Source organism: Podarcis gaigeae (genome assembly GCF_964106915.1).
Source record: "Podarcis gaigeae genome assembly, chromosome: 8".
NCBI classification, from domain to species: Eukaryota; Metazoa; Chordata; class Lepidosauria; order Squamata; family Lacertidae; genus Podarcis; species Podarcis gaigeae.
The window spans coordinates 58,804,779-58,810,321 of NC_139684.1; positions in this window are offsets into that span (position 1 = coordinate 58,804,779).

Here is a 5,543-nt window from a genome sequence, read left to right on the forward strand (position 1 = left end):
CCAAGGTGAGCCTTTGGCCTGAGGATGTTGCATTGCTGCCCTCTGACTCAGAGGACTCACTGCAGGGTATTTCCTATCCCATAAGTGTAAAAGACTCCTGGGAATTTCTGGATCCCTTCAACTACAGAGGCACCTTTTCAGTAATGGTGGAGCTTGCAATGGGTAGAAGACTGCTGAAACAGCTTCCAAGACAATAATGCCCACTCACATCATAAAGGGTTCATAACACACCTACTCTCAGCAGCCAGAAACATCATAGCCAGACACTGGAGAGACCTGTCCGGAGTAAGCATGGACCAATGGTTCCAATTAATATGAGAAACAGCCTTATTAGAAAAACTAACCATTAAACTGAAACTGACATGGGGACAAACTGAAGAAGACGCCTTCACCCCAGTATGGCTCCCCTTTGTCACATACATAGCCCAACAAGATGACAAGAATCCACCAACAGCATACAAATCAATATGGCTAACCTGATTCAAAAACAACCACCCACCCCACTCACACATGAAAACAGCCAATCACAAACAACCACACCCTAAGCCAACTCCAACCTCTCTCATCACCAAAGGAACACAAGCGAATAGTAAAGAGAACCTGCACAAGCAACGCTGACACAAAACCCCACACATACACTAAGTAAAATAGAAGCATTGCCACCCAACTCTACCCCCACTCACCATGGCCCCCTCCACCTCTGTCCCCCTTTTCTTCCTAATGTAACAGTAATGTCTCAACAAATGAAACGGATATGTAGAAAATGTAACTTGAAAAAAGAGACATTGCACATTCTTTTGTAAACCAAGAAATCTTTAATAAAAAATATGTTTAAAAAGAAAAAGAAGAAGACTGCTGCTCCTATATAAGGCTCAGTTGATGGTTGACTGATGCTGAAGCAACATCAGAATGTTGCTCTTATATAGAAGTCACTCTGAGTCCAGCCTTGCCTTTGGTCACAGGGCATTGTCTCCTAGCAGGAGCCACCTGATTTCTGCAATGTCTGCTTTCAGCCTAAGAGGGCATAGGACTGCTGCCTTAGATCTATGCCCCACCTTCCCCAAAATGATCACAGTGGGTTCCTGTGGGCCCCCAAATGTTACAGTCAGCTCTGTCTTTATGGCCAGGGAGCCACAAGTGAAATAAGGCTGAAATCTTAACACACTGCATCATTACATTTATATCTTACCTTTTTCTCGAAGGATCTCAGGTTAGTGGTATACATTTAATCTCCCAAATTACCCTGTGAGGTAGGTTAGTCTGAGAGGCAGTGAATGCCCCAAGGTCCCCCAGTGAACCTCATGGCCAAGTGGAGATTTGAACCCTTGTCTCCCATGTCCAGGTTCACTAACCACAACACCACACCATCAAGGCAAGACTGGAACCAGGCATTTTTGCTGCCCTAGACAGAGCAAAAAATGCCACCTCCATTATCAACAACAATCAAGGTTCATAATAACCAAAGCTAGCCACATTCTTTTGCACCTGAAACAGAAAGTCCCACAAGTCTCTCTCCATCCTTAATAGTAAACATAATAAATAACATACAATTCTCTGCCTTTTCATGACACCCGGAACAGCTGCCTGAGGTGGCCACCTCATTTCCCACCCACAATGGTTGGAGTGGCCCTATATTGTCAAGGCTGGTTTCAAGAAGTGACAGAAACAAGCAGGGAACAGGCTGAGCAAGCAGGCAAAATGTAATTGGCCGACTATAAATACATCTTGCCCCAGCAGCTAATCTTCTGTGATTTTCTACCACGGCTTCATCCACCTACATAAGTAACAAGCCCGTGACCCTCAAGCTTATTAACTGTGTCTCTTTTCATTGAGTTCCTCCATTCCTTCTTCTAAATCAGATTATGAAGAAGATAAAACAGAGTGGTCAAAACAATATACTCTCGCCCTCTGAATGAATTAATACCATGCCAAGAGTGGAAAATTAAATTCACAGCCCCAAACACACAGGCTACCAACCAATTCCTTTGCTCTCTGGTGCAAGTTACTGACAACCACCTTTTAGGAAGCTGGCCAGCAGCTGGGAATCACCCCCACCCTCCAACAGATTAGGGACACACACACACACACACACACACACACACACACACAGTATTTTCCCCAAGGAGATCAAGGTTCTCCCCCTCCTCATTTAATTCCCACAACAACCTTGTGAGGTAGGTTAGACTGCCCCAAGCTCGCCCAGTGAGCTTCAAGTCTGAGTGGGGATTTGAATTCCGGTCTTCCAGGTCCTAACCTGGCACTCTACCCACTACACCACAGGTGCTTGGTTGCTGTAGCATTTGTCACTGGCACATATCTAGCTATATGGTTGTGCTGCCTGATGTGTGACAAAGCATGACAAAAGACCTGGCTCATGGGAAGCAGGTAAGGTGTTGGTGGGGGTGGGGGGATGGAGAGAGAGAGCGCTTCTATAGCTCACCTGCTCCAGGGCCAATATGGTAGCTTGGATGATAGGAGCTTGGGAGGGGAAGAAACAGGTATGTCTGACTTCCTTAAGGGATGAAGCAGAACCTTGAGAAATCCCCCAGAGTCTTTTAGCACCCATAAGAATATAGAGACACATTAAACCTCTATGCTAAGGCATTAAATCTGAACCCTCCTCTTTCTTCCAAGCTGAAGCCAAACAGGTGGCATGTGGAGTCCCCTCTCACTAGCTGAAGGAGCAGACCCTCCCACATTGACCTGTCCAGGTGTTAAGGAGGCCCACTTGGCAATGAAAAGGCCATGAAATGGAATCTGATTCCCCTTCTTCAAGAGATGAGATTGAGGCTCCAGAAGTAAGTCCATCAGATGAGCCTCATGGTTCCAGTGCCCTGTTGCTCTAGGGTGGGCTAGGCCCCTTCCGCATAAGAGGCACATTTCAGTGACATCAGAGCTTGCAACTGCTTCTCCTTTAAATGGCTCATTTACAGGCTGACTGGTGCTGGAACAACATCTGAGCTCTGCTCCCAAATAGTACTCCTCCTGAACCCTGCACAAGGCTTCATCTTGGAAGAGGTGAGGACTTGCATCACAATAGCTATAGCCCTCTGTGGTTCAAAGGGCAGTGGTGTGAGAGAGGGTCTTCTCTGTGGTGGCAACCTAGGTGATGGAATGTCTTCCCCTCTGAAGCTTACAATGGCACAAATATGTGCATTTGTCAGGATGCATTTCTTTACCCCTACATTTAGTCTTCCCTCCTTCTGGCCTGCTGTTTGGTTGACTTTGTCACTGGTTAGTTTTGTGGTTTTATTTTATAACTTAATGATAATTTGCACATATTTTAAATATGATCTTTTTGTAACTCTCCAAGGGGCCGTTTGGTGAAGAGTAGGCTATAAGAACAAATAGTGAAATAGATCAATAGCCTGCTGCCTCACAGTGTGAATGTCAGCCTTTGTTGCAAAACCTTAGCTGTGCCTTCACATTTCCAGCAAAACTTCCACCATACAGATGTTGCTGTTGTAAAAATGGAGCCAGAGGGGAGCTTGAAAATACAGCCAACAAGCTGGATGCCTTAACGTGAGCCTGAGCTGACCATACAGCCTCCAGGAGGGTTCCCTCTCCTTATAGCTTTGTCCTGTGAAGGATATATTGGCTTCAGAAAGGCAACTGGTGTAGATCTCTGCCAACAAAGTAGAGAGCAAAGGACAGGGCAACACTGTGGCTTGGTGATTTATTAGCTACCAGGCTCAGCTGGCTGGTTGGGACACCCATGATTTGCTAGTTCCCAGAAGAGGTTGTAATCTTGGCTTGTGGCTGGCTCCCTAACAAAGAGTCCAGATTTTCCATTGTCAAAATCAATGGGATTTTGTTTCATGTATTCACGAAATGAGTTGGGCTTTGTGGCTACAGATGGGCACAGGCTGGCTGGTGAATTCCAATCTGTCCGGCATAGCTCTTTCAAGACTTGGCGCCCAAGAGAGGCTTGCGAGCAAATGCAATTGCACCCAGGGTTAAGCAGGGCTGCCTATTATGCCAAGAGTTCTTTAAAATAATATGTATTTTAGGGAGAATTCCATTATGCAATGGAATCTGAGATATATTGCGGCCCCCCTTTGATATTATATATATAGTATATAATCACCCAAAAGCTGCAACTTGCTCATTTTACTCCTCAAGTAATAATTATTATTATAAGCAGGAGGGAGGAAAGGAATTTATAGCATCAACTTCTCTGTTGGAGAGACGCCTTCTTGCAACCGGCGGCTCAGAGCTTCCTGGAGCTCCGGGAGGGACTATTTGGGGGCTGAGTAGAAGAGAGAGGCAGGTTGTTTTCCAGAAATGCATCTGGAGCCCTTGCTTAGACACGAAGGAGGAAAGGCGTCATTATTTGTCATTATTGCTGCCGGTCCCCTTTCGCCCCCGACTGCAACTCTTGAGCTCCTCTGCATTTTGCCGAGCCTGCTGATATCATCCTGGCTGCTGCTAATATATAAACCAGCATATTGCCCTCCCACTTACAGATTGAATTCTCACCCCAACATTTGCTTTAAATATCCGTGCTTAAGTGCAGATTTCTTTTGCTCACTGGGGTGGCAGCTTGCCAAGCTGAAGGGAAGCAAATGGAGGGAAGCTGATAAAGGGTGGAGAGAGGGGAGAAGGGAGGATTTCAGGTCCTGTGGAATGCCTAAGCTGGGGACAGGCTAACATGTGGCCACACAGTCCCCTAAATCAAAATTCAAAGTGGACCCTGGGGCAGTTACTTGACAGAAACACTTTGGGGCTTTTCTAGCATAGCAAAGCTGGCTTCAGTAGGATTTGTGAAATTTCTTGAGTGCAGGGGTAGCTAATTCATGGCCCACAGGATATACCTAGACCTCTAGAGCACCCTACCTCTGGTCAGACAAAATATTTTGGGCAAAAAGAATTTTGATTATACCAGAGATGGCAGGGGCTGTGGCCCTCCTGATGTTGTTGAACTACAACTCCAATAACTTGCAGAGATAGGAAGGGTCCTATATCCTGATGAGTAGAATAAATGGACCCACACACAGAGATCTGAGAGGTTGAGGCCAGGACCCTCTGTGACGTTGTACTGGAACTTGGGGCACACCTACCTTGTAGGGTACAGCCACTCGGGATAAGGATTTGTCTCAGGTTGGCCCTGGATCAAAAAGCCTGAAAGTTTCCTTTGTCTCAGCCAACCTCCTGATGATGGAGGCTGTGCGCTAGTGGGTGGGGGAAGGGACAGGAATCTGCTTAATGGTGCTCTCATCTTGAAGAATGATGAGAGTCGTATATTTTTTTTAAAAAAATATTTTTTTATTCAATTTTTTAAACACATACAAAAAAGACAAGCACAACACATAATAAAGACAAACTAAAACAAAAACAAACATATATAATTTCACAATCTTATTTTCGTATACCTTCTTTCATCCGACTTCCCCATACCTCCCTTTCACTGCATCCTTATTTTACAATTTTTTAGCAACCCGTCAATCCAAATGATGAGAGTCTTATAAGCAGGTTGAAGGTTTCCTATTCTCCTCAGCTCCCTCACCCCAAGCTCAAAAGAAGGCATTGATGGTATGCAGGCA